Below are 16,335 nucleotides of genomic sequence, written 5' to 3' on the forward strand. Positions count from 1 at the left end.
CTAAGTTGCAAGAATCACAAACCCCCTGAATTTCTGACCCCAAAAAGAGACATGAAAGCTTGCTATTGTACCCTCCCTTCGGGAATGTGAAAGAAGAGGCCTCTGGATGGATGATACAGCAAATCTTTCCTTAAATATAGTAGAAACAAATTCCATTATCCTAGCTTCTTCTCCAGAAAAGATAGTGAAAGACTCCCCCAGCCTTGGTGCTTGACTAAACTTCACAAGCACACAAGGAGGATGCTCAACTCCTTCCAGGAATTGGCAATGACCTATATATATTATAGTCCATGGGAATGCAATGCAATGGCTGATTTTTTGGCTAACTCTGCCACCTCCATCCTCCAGAATTGTATATCACAGATTAGTGCGTAGAATTGTTTAAAGGATTGAATCTTTCAAACATCAATTGACTACTTTCCAAAGATAATCTAGCCTTCAATGACCATCCATATATTGAGTGGCTCCCTGCTCTTCCCTTGGGAGTTAAGACCCTTTGTCCTATAAATTTGTGGAGTCGTATGCATCATGGATGGGCATTTGATCTCAATAGGAAACTATAAGCACATTATTGAAGGCATATGCTTGGGTTCAGTTTTATATCCTTTTTGGGGTTTTAATTCTCTGAGCCGAGCTAGATGGAGTGTTACCAAAAAAAATTGTCAGCTCACAAATTCAACTGAAGTAATAAGTAGAACACAGATCTGATCTAAAACTTTCCAAGAAATTTACCAATTGAATGGAAAATCTGACTTTCTATGTGTGCTACTGATACAACCATTGAATATCCTTTATGTTGGTTAGAATGTGTGAATGTGCACATACATATATACACATTCATAAGCTTAATAATTGCCGCAACTAATTGTATGAATAACACAAATCAACTGAACTCAAAAAAACACATGTTTTACTCTAGACAAACATATATTGAGAAAACTACAGCAAGGAATGGAACCCTGCCACTGTTCTTTTATTAACCTTCAAATGCAATGAAAAATACTGAATTAGCTCACCAATAGAGTACTAAAGTAATATTGTAATATTTAGCTTATAATGGTCATTTAATTTGTATAGTTAGTTTTTAGTAACTTTCTATTCTGTATGCCTGTTAGTATTTAGAATCTTTCTATTTTATCTTTAGTTCTCAATCGTTTCCATTATAGAAAGATCTTTTGTAATTGCTTATATAAGGAGTAATCCTCTCCTTCGTTAATTTAACAATCAATTATTATTTCATGGTATCCTAGAATAGGTTCTTTTTTGGTGAATGTTTTTAATAAAAAATTCGTAGTCTTTACCTAGAAATTTCGAGGAAATTTTTAGAATTTTTTGTCCAATTTTTTTTAAATAAAATTAAGGGTTTTTGTTTTTGGCAGATTTTTACAGACAAAAAAAAAAATTGAGGGTTTTCAAGGTAAAAACATTGCAGGTTTTGCTGTTGAAATTGTGGATTTGTTTCTTATTGAAATTCACAGGTTTTTCGTTTGCAAAATCACATCATATTTTCATCTAAAACTCGCAGTTTTTTTAAAAGAAAAATCGCAAACCTCTTTCTGAAGAAATTGTGCCATCTTCTGCATTAAAAACGCAGTTTTTTTCTTCATCTAAAACTACGGCTAGGGTTTTCTATTGTTTTGCACAATTTTCTCATCTAAAATCATGGTTTTTTGGTCGTTTTCTGCTTGCTTCAAGGCGTTTTTCTCACCTGCACGGTTGTGCGACTTTCTTGTCTATTTTTGTACAATTTTTTAAAAGAATTGTGGATTTCATTGCTTTTCTCTACATGCCACTTCTGAATTTTTTCCCGAGTTTTTCTGCTCACAATCTAATCGAGCAGCCTTTGTTTTTCTGGAGTCTATTGTGCACACCCTGAATGTCTTTCTATAACTAGTGTTTCTACAAATCTCATATCTAGGGTTTGACAATTTTTCCACAAAATTGTGTTGTTTTGCAGCAACTTTTGACTTCCATCTTGAACATAATTTTTTGACAAATCATGGTTTCTTGTTGTTCATTTTTGTTCACCTAGGGTTTCTAGGGCAAAATGAGATTTTGCACGATTTTTTTACAAAATCATGGGTGTTGTTTTTCTCCAAAGCAATGGAGGGTTTTTGACCTAGTTTTGAAAACTTTTCACAAAATCATGTTTTATGTGCCTAGGGTTTCTAGGGCACACAAGTTTTTTCAAATTTTCTGTTTTTTTATCAGACTTGGGTTTGCTTCATCAAGTGTTTTTACATAATTAAAAAAAAACAAATCATGGGTTACAGTTTTTTTTTCGATTTTTCAGCAACAAAATTCGAAGATATTTGAGAAGCTGATTTTTATCTCGTTTTCTGTGTCTCTGGATAGCGAAAGGGATGGCTTCGTTACACAACATTATGTTGGAAGCCGGTCAAAAGTTCAATGGCAAGAATTCTACTTGTCCCCCAGTGGTAGACAAAGTTGATGAGCGTAATCATGAAGTGGTTATGTTGTTCAAGTTATCAGTCACCAATGAGATGCTTCCAAAAGTGCCATTTGGCAAGACTGCTGCATAAAATTGGACTCATTTGAAGGATTTGCACAAGACATCAGATTAAGGCAGAGCTTTCTTCCTTAAAAATATGTTTTCGATTATGATGGATGACACGATGTCTTTGTAGGATAATTTAATAAAGATCAGAGTCATTTGCAATCGACTGGAGGCCATTGGTCGCAAGATGGAAGAAAAGGATATGGTGGTTATCACGCTAAAAAGCTTACCACGATCCTATGAGCACTTCATCGAAACTCTCAACATTACATCAACCAATGTTGACTTAAAGTTTGATGAGTTGTGCAATAAGCTCTTGCAGCTAGACAAGTGGAAGAAGCAGTTTGGTATCAGCTACGAGACAGCCAGTGTGGAATAGACTTTAACTACCAAGGACAAAGGCAAACGCAAGTCCACTCAGCAGAAGGGGCAAACAAAAACCTAATGATTCTTCAAAGAATTTGAAATCTATCACATGTCGCTGTTGTGGTAAACTTGGTCATATGAAGTTCAGCAAAAAGCGATTGGCTGATCAAAAATCTAACCAGAGGGGGTCTCAACAGTAGGCTCGTGTCGCAGAGCATTCGGAGGAGTCACCCTTCTATGCATTCATGGCCAAAGGACCAAAAGATCATGACCATTAAGGAAGAGTATTAAAGTAATATTGTAATATTTAGCTTAATGGTCATTTAAGTCGTTAATTAGTTTTTAGTAACTTTCTATTTTGTAAGTCCGTTAGTATTTAGAATCTTTCTATTCTATCTCTAGTTCTTGATAATTTTCTTTATGGAAAGATCTTTTGTAATTTTTTAAGTAAGGAGTATTCCTCTCCTTTGTTAATATTACAATCAATTATTATTTCAAAGAGGATATGGAACACTGTTGTATGTGACTCTACATATTTAAGGCTCGTACAAAAACTCTAATCTCTTAAGACATCCCAATAACTACCAAGAAGCAACACAAAAGGCATGACACAAATCAACAACACAAGTTTTACTCTAGACAAACATATATTGAGAAAACTCCAGCAAGGAATGGAATTCTACCACTATCCTTTTATTTACCTTCAAATGCAATGAAAAATACTGAATAGTTCATGAATAGAGGACATGGAATACTGTTGTATGTGACTATGTGTATTTAAGGCTTCTACAATAATTTTCATTCTCTAAGACCTCCCAAAAACTACCAAGAAGCAACGAAAATAACATATCTATTGTTGTCACAAAAGTTTGCACCCTTACTAAGCTATCAACCCAGCAACCTTGTGAAACATGGAAACAACCCCAAAGTGTGGGACCTTGCGCAAGGGGTTGAATCTCCAGAGAAAGTCGGCTTCCTTCATTATCCAGTTGCAGGTGTTGAACCAACCCAACACTTCAAATTCTACTCCTAAACCTACTTTAACAGCTTGTAGGAGAAAATAAGTAAAAGATGCAAAAGGTAAAGAGGTGATACACCAAGATAAGAGATGTGTCTCTCCCTAACCTAAAATGACACAAGGAATCAATCAAAACACCTTGGAGGTGAACAAACTTCAATTGCATGAATGACACCAAATGTATGTATGGAGGTTAGGGTTTCTTGAATGTCAAATGGGGATAAGGTTTCCCACAAGTCACTCAAAAACAAGTTAACACATCACATATGTGAGAGAAAGCCATGAAACATGCACTTATCATGAAGGTAAGAAAACATACACAGCATGCATAAGTCGAAGAGAGGGAAGAATGATGATTTCAATCCAGCCAAACTTACAATTGCAGAAATGCAAGAAATATGCAAGTCTTCAAGAGAAGTGAAAGAGCAAACTATAGCTCAAACTAGCAAGCAAAGAACTCGCTACAATGAAGCTTAACAGCCTATTTATAGCAAACTAGTTGCAGAGAAGGAGCCAACGATCAAAGAGGGGAAACCCTGACTCTTGCCTGTACAAGAGAATGTCAATCTGGGAAGACGGGGAAGTGGTCGGATCTGACATGATAGTGTGTGTAAGAAACCAGACCATACCCTAACAAGGCAATCCCAAGAAGGAAAGTACATATGGAAGGTAGATTGCCTGACAATCCATGGTCAGAGCATGCAAACCTGACATGAAGACCAACAAGCAACCATAAATAGGCATGGCCTTAAACTCCACTTGATGGTAACCTACAAAATGCAATAAATGCACCCTTGTAGCTTCATGAATCGAAATAGACAAGTTGCAGGAGTTGGTGAAGCATTAAGATCCTTTGGTGTCGATCACGCCATTTGGAAGTGTTAATCATCAAAGATCGAGCATCGGGCCTCCATGAAATTGTCACCAAGGATGAGGAGTCAGGAACCCCGAAGTCCGAAAGATAGAAGGGACGGGAGGGAGGTAGGAAAGGGATTTTGGATTTCAGGGTTCGGGAAAACGATATAATGCTTAACAAAAGAGTAAGGGATAGATCAATTCCACGAAATCCAAAATCCAACAAAGGAAGGGATTTTGGATTTCAAGGTTCGAGGAAATAATCCAACACTTACTAAAAGAGTAAGGGTTAGACCAGTTCCCCGAAATCCAACATCTAACAAAGGAAGGGATTTCAGATTTCAGGGTTTGGGTAAACAGCCTAACACTTACCAAAACAGTAAGGGTTAGACTGGTAAGTGTTAGACCAGTTCCCGAAATAAGAAATCCAAAATCCTTTAGGAAAAGGGAGGGATTTCAAGGTTCGGGGAAATAGTCTAACGCTTACTAAAAGAGTAAGGGTTGGACCAGTTCCTTGAAATCCGAAATCCTTTAGGAAAAGGGAGGAATTTCAAATTTCAAGGTTCAGGGAAATGGTCTAATGCTTACCAAAAGAGTAAGGGTTGGACCAATTCCTTGAAATCCGAAATCCTTTAGGAAAAGTGTGGGAGAGTGTGTCGATGGATCCCAAGGACTGAAGGCAAGATGCAAGGATGAAAGGAGAAGGCCCAAAGTCCGACCCATGACAAAAGAACACTTGACTTGGCACTTGACCAACTGGGGTAGAACTAGTTCACTAAACGTATCTCCAATTGGTTCTCACTAATGGACTAAGGGTTTAATAAAATGACAACATTTACCAAATTTGATATTAGTTGAGCTCCAAGCTTTCAGTTTTTAAGGTGGTTATTATTGAAGGCAATGAGCAGATCTGAACTATTTTCCAACATTGTAGGATATCAAAAGGATGGCTTTCAACCTGATATTCAGTGAGCATGAGAGTACATGTTTCATGATGTTCTGCCTTCTGTTTAAGATCATCTAAACTTCAGTTGCTCAAGTTATTAAGAAATACTACAGACTGTACTTTGCCTCTTTTTGAGGGGTCCAACAGATGAATTTTTTCTGGACATGTCAAGAGATGCTTTGCTATTCTACTGATATAAATTAGTTGATTTCAACCTCGTACAACCATGTCCTGGTCAAAAATAGTTAGCTTTTCAAAAACGTTTCACAAAATCACATGATAGAAGATTTATCGAAGACTGGTTGTACAGCTTGCAATGCATATTAAGAAATACCATTTATATTTCAGCATCTTTGGTTTCCATATGAAATTTTTATGGCTCCTACACCTTCTGCTCATGCCCCTAGCAGCTAGCTACGAGGTATATTCCATGTGGCATTGACCTTTTATTATATTCAGTTGTGTTCTGCTTGGCTGAGAATCTAAAATTGAGTAATATCTTAGTTACCTAGCCCATTATTGATCAAAGTTCCTCCTTTAATTAAAGATCTTCAAAATATAATGTCTTGCTAAATTTGAGCAATATTTAACTTAATAGTTTGGCTGTGTCAGACCCCAAATCCTTGCTTGGTTGTTCAACTTCACACACCCTCAATTTGTATCAACATGATAATTATTGACCTTAGTTTTCTTTCTTTGAAAACAGGCTAAATGTCTATAGTCATTTTTCTATTCCTACAGAAAATATTTTATTCGTGCATTATCCAGATCCTAATCATCGCAATCCCTAGATATCCACAAAATTTCATTTTATTTGTTAGCTAAGCAAAGCTACCATTTTCTTGTTTAAGCAAATGAGTTTCTTCATGTGCTTTAATGCCCTCTCAAATTTCATAAGGGAGTCCACTTTTGCTTCGTTGGCATGTATTTCTAAACATGCTCCAAACATGCCATACTTTTAAGCTTGATCAATTACAATAGAATTTGTGACTGATGGAAATGGTTCCCCAGAATCTACAACAGTCCATTCTATTGCTAAATGAATGGTAGCCAAACATTCATTAAGGAATAAATTTTCCTTTTTCAATACATCCACCTGTTCACAAGTCTTATATAACTAAGTGGCAAAGTTGTCATAATATTATAGTTTGACTCAAACCTAAGAATGTCTGCTTTATATAATGCCCAATTCAAACTGCTGTCTATTCATTTCCTATCATGTGATGGCATTCGTCTGGTCCTAGCTTTTTTTGCATTGTTTGGCTATCAACAATATGACCACATACGTCCTCTCCTATTTTAATAGCTACTTGATCAAACCATAGTTCTCCACCAAGGAAAGTGTTGTCAACAGACATCTGATTTGCTTCTCTCCTCAAATGATGCTTTTGTCTACATTCAGATACGGAGGCTTGGGGTTTGTGCTATGCCTGCTTTTCTCTAACCTACCCTGCTACTCAATATTCTCTATCTAATTAATAAATTTAAAGCATCCTTTTTCTTTTCATATTTTCTTAATGCAGGAAAGAAGAGGAAGGCGGCCTTTTATTGCAATTCTTTCCATTATCTTCTTGGTCACCTACATAGCCACGAGCTATTGAGCTACTCAGAATTGAATCATCTTTGTCTCCACTATCACCAAGTGCAACATTTCCTAAGTAGAATCTAACTGATTCTGAGCTTAAGAATCACTTAGTGTTTTTTCTCTCTGGACTAGATTGTTGGGTTGGTAAGGATGATGTCTTGGGTTACATGGTAAGCTTTCAAACTTTTGCACTTGGAGTCTCCTCTTCTTAGTTTAACTTCTCGTTTGTCTGATTGGAGCTTCATTATCCTTGGATTTATAGCCGTCATCATAAATCTTACTTTCCTCTTTTCAATCCTGTAATCCACCTCAGATGGGGATGAAATGCTCCCAGTTTTCTCTTATAAAGCTCTCCAGAGTCAAAAAAGTTTACAAACTTATCCTGATATTTCTTTTTTTGAAGGAAACACAGTTTCTCATATTGTCTGAAAGGATTGTTGAAGACCTTCTCACTGCCAATATTTTTCCTTTATGGGAAAGCATACTCCAGACCATTGCACAATACCTGAATGAAGTTCTTCTCATTGAACTGTATTCTCTTCAAACAATGTGTTACTTTATTTAAGAATTTTATTTTGTCAATGAAATGAAAGTGCATATCACTACTTTCCTAGCAAACTTCATGAATAATATTTTATCACCCTGCAAAACTAGGTTTGCCTGTATTGCAGATGTACTAGATCTCAATCTTAGACCAGTCCACATATAGGTATCCCATGGATATGCCTCCCAAATGGGATCCTACCTGGCTATTCCCCATGTTCATCTGAGATGAACCCAGGGTGCCTTGTCAATACCTCAGGTAACCCCAGAACACCATGACCTAAATTCTTAAAAAAATGAAAAAGCGGGAAAATATACATGTATCCTTACCCTCAAAGCAAGCACACTAACAACATAAAACATTTGGCTTTGAATTATCAATTATCAGTTGTATTTGTGGTTAATCTTATATTTTTTGTATAAATTCTATTTTTTACTAATTTTTTATATTTATATGTTTTTTTTATGGTCATAACCAAGCCATAGCAACCCCAACTAAAACAGCATACAAATGGCCACAACATAGTAACACCCTTGAAAACCAATACCCCTACTACATATAGACACCTTATCAAGAAGTACCAATCTATCATATAGGCAACTGCCCCTATTCCTGCTAGTGGAATTCTTTCTACAATGTTGAAGATTGGTACCGTCGGTCATCACTTCCAGCCTGAAGAAGACAAATATGTAAGTGGCCTAATCGGCCTAATCAACCAAGAGGGAGTGTTGATGCTATGGTCAGATTCCATCAGGCTGACATAGACAACATTAAGGTTGTGATAATATTGTGATAATATAATTATATTATATTTATATTTATTGTGATAATACAATTATATTATAAATATATTGAATAATTATTATATTGTATACTAATATAATAATTATTATATTGTTATTAATAATATAATTATTGGAGACCAACTTGGTAGAGTGGTGACCCTTGGTGAAGGGGCACCACCAATATGTATAAAGGAAGAATAAATCTTCCTTTCTAAAGATATGGAAGACAGAAATATTATACAAAGAATGTGTATACCTCAATTCAACATGGTATCAGAGCGGGTACGAAACCTGGGAAAAGGCCCTGATATAGTAGCAACATCTGACAGAAGAGAACAGGGAATCGATCATTAAAGAAAGGCGATTTGCTTTGTGTTCGACTTAAACGTCAACGAACTCATCTTTTGTTGCAGCTGAAGGTTCGTATTCATTCCACGAGATGCTTGGTTGAAATCTTTCACCCTTACAGCAGAGAAGTTGCATTACTGGAGACTTAAAGGCTCTCTTACAGGATGGTCAATCTTAGAAGACTTTCACTGACTTTATTAAGACTTGAACAACCAGTTTATATGTTTACATGCCAGCCGACTACAAAAGAAGAAATATACTAAGTGTTTTATATGATAGCCGATTTAAGAACAATACAAGCAATTGGATAGCTTGTCAAAATACAAGTCAGCAACAAATAACAAGAAAACAAAATAGTGATATGATTGATGAAATAATCTATTTTGAGAAAATCTAAGGCAAGCAACCATTTTGAACATACAGCAATTCCAGCCTATAGATGCAGCATATTAAAGAAAGACATTTACCAAAGCTATTTGATTTATTTCCTTGGTCAATTCCATAATAAAATTATGTTGGAAGGACACGTGTTTAGTGTATTCATTTAACAAGCCATTCAATGGTTGATACAATGAGAGCAGCGATTATTGAGCAAAAACTTCTAAGTCAATGATGTGTTAAAGCAGCAACTAATACGAAGGCAGTGACTTCATCATCAGACAGATATCGAATTTTAATGATCCATTCACGGCCGAATGGCATCGCAGGTTGTAAGTGTACGGCCCCGCAGGTGTTGTATTGGGCCACACAGGTGTGCCATCGGATTTGCGCAACCAACTGTTTGAGGGTGCTAAGTCGACTATGTGAAGAGCCCGAGTGATTCCTCTGTATGACCACGTAGGCGCTGTTGGGGTCTACGTCCACCTCCTCGTCATGTTGGGCGCTTCTACCATTGTTTCGTGTGGCCAAGTTGTGCACAAGGACACTGGCAGTGCAAGGACCCCACAGTGGGTTCTGCAGGCCGTGCATGCTATGGGTAAATCCATGGGCCGCCTATTGTTGGTGTAGGACGGAAGGCTATCACAGACCTTACCTTGAGTCTGAGCGAACGCAGAGTCAAAGTGAGGGTTGTGGGTGGAGCACTGCATCGCCGCATAAACCCTTGCGACAGCCGAGAATGGTGGTGCCTAAGGTGCAGGCAAGGGTGCCACTTGTGTATACACACAGAGACTCGTAAAGGCTGTGTGTTGCCTACTCACAGAGGTCGTAAGCACAAGATATAAATAAAATTGACCCAGCAGTTCCAAAGAACACATCCTCTTTGCGCTCCTCGGGACAAAATACCAACTACGACTCTTATGGGCAAGGCGTCCCACCTCAGTCGGATACTAATCTGCTACAACCAGCCTTCGTGGAAGACTGCAAATCAGCTGCCAATCAAATTCACAAGCGGGACTCCACATAGTGCTTATGAGAAGGGTGCAACTTCAACAGCTTCAGCAATTTTATTGGATAAAAATGGCATACCACAGCAATTATAATTCCTACCAAAGCCGACTATGCAGTTCAGTTTAATAAAGCCGACTATTAGTGCCCAAAACAAAGAATCGATTTACTTCAAATATGATCAAATTATTGTAAAATTGACTTGCTAGCATGCACCAGTGAATAACTAGAAATGGTGATGCCTAAGATAAAAAAAGAATAGTGATTATAAGTCTGAATATGTGGCGGCACATTATCAGAACAAAGCTTATCGATTACATGACAGGCGGGCAGATTCATAACCACAGATATACAAGCATCAATAATTATTGGGATTGAGAATTACTATTTTAATTTCTAATTGAGTACTTGGGTAGCCGAAGTGGGTGATTCCACCATCAACAAGATCCTCCATGCACGTAAGAAAGAGTCGATAGGCAGAGACACTATCCATTATTATTGACTTATTGACCAATTACAAAAACGTAAAGAAAATCATGCGGTTGACAATCATGGGGATATGCATTGTGTGACGGCTCTTGTATTCCTTGTACACCTATAAAAGAGTAATATGGTGGCCGATAACATCTTGAGAGCATCGTCAGAGAGATAAACGCAAGTCATTCCCTTGTGCTAGAATTCTTTGAAGGCATTAGAGGAGGCAGATAGATTCATCACAAACCATCCTACAAAGTGCACAAATATTATTTTAAGGGAAGGAGAATATTGCCATGAGAGTTTGAAACTTGGTGCAAGGGACGAATTCTAAGAGGAAGATGGCATAGTCTTGGTGGTTGCCGATGTATCAAGATAGTTGGAGACATCAACAAATACATGCGCTGATGTTATTCATACGCACAGGAGTCACAATTAGCACCTATACAACACATACAATATCATGCATCGATTATTTAATATTGCCACCCATTATTGATGTTTCCTTCGGGTTAGCATTGTAAAATCTGTCTATAAATTGGAGCTTGGAGTGCACAGGTTGCAGCTCGTAGACTGGATCTGGAATTACTGTTACAACAAAGGTTGGATATTGCATTCAATGGTGGATGAGCTTGATACATCCTGTGAGGAAGCATTACAACTGCTGCCATGAAATTGAGTTGGTGGCTGGAGACCTCTCTTCAAAGAGGAAGAATCAACAGTCAGAGGGAGCTTGACATTTCAGCTTCAGAAGCAACCTTGGACAAGGAGGTCAGAAGGTTGATATCAAGTTCAAAGCGAGTCACATCATTTTTTTTTTATAAGCTTGATGTGGTGGAGAATGAAGCCCTAGCTGAGATTGAGTCTCAGCATCATTGATCTATTTATATACTAATGCATTCTTCTCTTTGAGAGAGAAGTTTAAAGTGTGAACTCTTGTTAATGCATTTCTCTTTGAGAGAGACTTGAGGTGTAAGCCCTTATCTCCACCCTCTGATATGGTTCATGGTGGATGTCATGTGTGTGACGCCATGACAACATCACGTGAGAGAGTTCATGATGATTTCCTTGTACTTGTGTGTTTACCCTCTGGATGAGCCATGGTGAATATCATTGTGAGGTGATGATCTCACAATGATGAGCACTTGTACATCTCACCATTATTGTAAGCTGACGATCTTACAATATTGGTTGGTTAAACCATTATGGTGGATATCATGTGACGTGATATCTATGGATATGCCATAATGGTTGATATCTCGAGAGGTAATATCTATGGATATGCCATAATGGTGGATATCATCTGAAATGGTATCCGTGTACAAGCCATAATGGTGGATATTACATAAGGAGATATCTATGGTGGATATCACGTGAAGTGATATCCATGGATATGCCTTAATACCTGATATCACTGTGAGGTGATGTCTTTCCGTTCCACATATGGATGTATCCATTGTGGTCAAACATCACAATGAGGTGATATGATGTCACAATGAGGTGATCAGCTTCTTGCTTGCTCATGTGTATAGTCATTGTGTTGGCCATCTCGATGAGGTGATATGTCTTGTGCAGCTGGAAGTATCCTCCCTAGCTGAGAGGGAGTGTTGAAGATTGGCAGCATCAGTCGTCACTTCTAGCCTGAAGAAGACAAATATGTAAGTGGCCTAATCGACTAAGAGGGAGTGTTGATGCTATGGTTGGATTCCTTCAAGCTGACATAGACAACATTAAGGTTGTGATAATATTGTGATAATATAATATATAATTATATTATATTTATTGTGATGATATAATTATATTATAAATATATTGAATAATTATTATATTGTTATTAATAATATAATTATTGGAGACCAACTTGGTAGAGTGGTGACCCTTGGTGAAGGGGCACCACCAATATGTATAAAGGAAGAATAAATCTTCCTCTCTAAAGATATGGAAGACAGAAATAATATACAAAGAATTTGTATACCTCAATTCAATATACAAAACATGAGTTTTCCTATCACTTGATAGATCAATTCATCAGTGATGATTGTCAATTCTTTTATGAAATCTTCACATAAAACTTCACCCAATGGCATGAAATAGATCTTTACCCATCCTTCTAATATAGAAGGATACAGTGTAAATTGAACAACAAATCACTTCAAATTCCGATATCCCTCTTACATTAACCAACTACTCATGAGAGGCAATACTCGTCAAATCCTTTTGATAGCATTACAATTTTTTAACATATATCAAAATAAATGTGCTTGCATATGGATAGTATAGACTCTTCCATAACTTTACTTGATGTATTCAATAGCATTAGAATACCAGAAGCAAAAAGTCTATAATATATATTATTATATACTTCACACCAAAAATCAAATTATGCACCATTTAGACTTCTCAAATCATTAACTTATTTCGTTGCTTGATTCTCTTGTGTCCTTTTGGTATTGCCCAAAAGCCTCAATGTTTTTCCTCCTTTGGGTAAGCCAAGCATTTCTTGAACTTCATATAAGACATGCCAAATTCAGCTATAGGTTTTTTGTTGTCCATGGTAGTATTCCTTAACCCAACCCAGTGATACTACTAAATTAGAGGTAGACAATGGATACCTAACCCTTAGCCCATGCTTCATGTCGACATTAGATTTCAAGAACTTCTCCATATCCATACTGATAGTGTTTGTATACTTAATCTTTGCCTAAGCTAATTCCACATCCACTGTATCACAAGTTTCAAGAACCTTGTGCTTCATCCACCTTGCATACTCAACTGGAAGCTCTTTCTTATGTTCAAATGCTGAATTTTATGATTGTAAATCATACAATTTACAGCTATAAAAAGGATCTACTTATAGTACATATCAATGGAGATCATTTATTTCAAGATAAATTAAACGATGGTAGGTAAAACTTTACGTTTGAATGATACGACAACAGTCATCCAGCAATCTGATTCATCGGTAACTAGCAACCCTGTAACTTTGGTAATTCTTCACAAAAACCCTTTAAGTCGGTCAATTGCTTTAACCATATACATCTTCCAATGTTTTGAGTTTTCAATCAAATTAACACTAGAAATCAAAATATTCATTGGAGCATGAAAATCAAAGAAACACAAAAATGTATGGAAACATTCACAGAAAGTACAATACTATTAGAATATTTAATTATATTTTAATCACCTATATTTAGTTCCTTGTTTAATGGTCATTTAGTTTTTTAGTTAATTAACTTTTAAGCTTTATTTAGCATTTAGCTTTTTCTTTTTAGTTAATTAGCTTTTAAGCTTTATTTAGCATTTAGCTTTTTAGTAGTTCACTTTAAACGACTTTTTCTTAATTTAGAACATCGTCCTTGTAATCTCTTTTTATACGTTTGTATATTGTTGAATAGATTATCCGATTATTGAATCATTCATTCAATTTATTTTTCATGGTATCAAAGCGGGTTGATGGGATTCTTTAAAGTTTGACGAAATTTTTAATAAAAATTCATGGCCTTCTTTTTGGAATATTTTCCAGATTTTTTTTATTGTTTTTTTATAAAAAAAACGATTTTGCTTTTTTGAAGGCATTTTTAGGGTTTTGAGGGTTTCTAGTTCGTGGACGAATTTCTTTGTGCTGGGCAGCAATTCATGTTTTTTTTAGGGTTCTGAAGATTTTCGAGCCTGCAGTTCTGAAGGTTTTTTTTTGCAGATTGAAAATTTTCCTAGGGTTTCTACAATTTTCGACTAGGGTTTTGACCCTTCAATTCAAGTCGAAATTTTATTTTGGTTACAGATTCTTAGTGGGTTTTTCGAGACCTCAACTGGGTCGTCATTATATTTTTATGGGTGCATCGTTTTCCGTGCCTCTATTTTTGAGCCACTAGATCTGCATTTTGATTTTAGATTCTTGGTGGGTTTTTTGAGAGCTTTTTTGGGTTGGTCTCAAATTTTTTTGGGTGCCTCGTTTTCCATGCCTCATTTTTCGTGCCAGCGAATTTGCCTTGGAATTTAAAAACAGTCAGCGATTTCCACTAATTCTGTGGACGTCGAGAATTTTGGTGTCTTCTAGGTGCCATTTATGTTGTACATCCAGCCTAGGGTTTCTGCCCCTATTTTTTTTGTGTTTTTTTTTGGAAAAAAATCGTCAATATTTTTCTGGTTTTATTACAAAAAAATCAAAGGTATTTTTTTATTTTCTACAAATTTAAATTTTTTTTCTGATTATTTTTCAGGAAAAATTTTAGGTTTTAAGTTTGCAAAACATTTTAATTCATGGGTTTCTTCCAAACCTCGAAATTTGCACCTTGGAATTCGTGCTAGAATTCTCCTCCAAAGGTTTCAGTTTTTTCAGCAGCTACTTCTATTCTGATTTTTGAATTAGATTCTTCTATCTCATGCTTTCACTAGGTTGACCTCGTTCAACCTCCATTTTCATGATGGCAATCTTTGACCAACATCATGTTGGAACACAGTCAAAGTTCAACAACTGCCACAACACCTGGAAACAGTGCATGTTCACGATATTTGAATATCGTTGCCTTGATCAGATTGATTTAGGCCAGACCTCGTCCTATAGGTCCCAAGGTTTTCACATTTTTTTTCCTCAAAAATTATTCACAGGGTTTAGAATTTTTTCCTTAAAAATTATTATCTGTCATCTACAAAGCTTGCGTGGGTTTTCTGATTTTTTGCCATAAAAAATCATGGAGAGTTTTGCTTATTTTTTTCTCAAAAATCAAGGTTTTACCACGTGATGTCTGGTATTTTACCACGTGATGTTGTCTGGTGTTTTCCCGCATGATGTCTGATGTTCTACCGCATGCTGTTTGGTTTCTTACCACGTGGTGTTTTGGGTCTTGCCATGTGAAATTTCAAGGTTTTGTTCGATTTTTTCCACAAAAATCGTTTCAAGGGTTTTTACCATTTTTTTCCACAAAAATGATGATTTGTATCTTCAATTTTGGAGGGTTTGCCGATTTTTCCTCAAAATCATGGTTTCAAGTTTCAGTTTGGTTACCCAACGTCAAGTTGGATGGATTTAGGTATTCTTGGTCATTAACACTTTTCAAATCCAGGGAGGGTCTCCACCACAGCAAAGTGTTCTTTTCGTTTGTGATCAAAAGACCTACAATGTCTTCTGTAGGGTAGTTAGTAGATAGAATGACCATTAAGGGAGGGTATTAGAATATTTAATTATATTTTAGTCACCTATATTTAGTTCCTTGTTTAATGGTCATTTAGCTTTTTAGTTAATTAGCTTTTAAGCTTTATTTAGCATTTAGCTTTTTCTTTTTAGTTAATTAGCTTTTAAGCTTTATTTAGCATTTAGCTTTTTCTTTTTAGTTAATTAGCTTTTAAGCTTTATTTAGCATTTAGCTTTTTCTTTTTAGTTAATTAGCTTTTAAGCTTTATTTAGCCTTTTTTTTTTTCGCAGTTCACTTTAAACGACTTGTTCTTAATTTAGAACATCGTCCTTGTAATCTCTTTATATACGTTTGTATATTGTTGAATAGATTATCCGA

General features: G+C 36.2%; 1 protein-coding gene across 1 annotated transcript in view; it reads right to left on the minus strand.

The window, feature by feature from the left end:
* The window catches only part of LOC131063585 (lecithin-cholesterol acyltransferase-like 4), a 102,126-nt gene that overhangs the window by 51,977 nt on the left and 33,814 nt on the right, over positions 1 to 16,335 (minus strand). The window lies entirely within an intron of this gene.

This window comes from Cryptomeria japonica, chromosome 4, assembly GCF_030272615.1.
Source record: "Cryptomeria japonica chromosome 4, Sugi_1.0, whole genome shotgun sequence".
NCBI classification, from domain to species: Eukaryota; Viridiplantae; Streptophyta; class Pinopsida; order Cupressales; family Cupressaceae; genus Cryptomeria; species Cryptomeria japonica.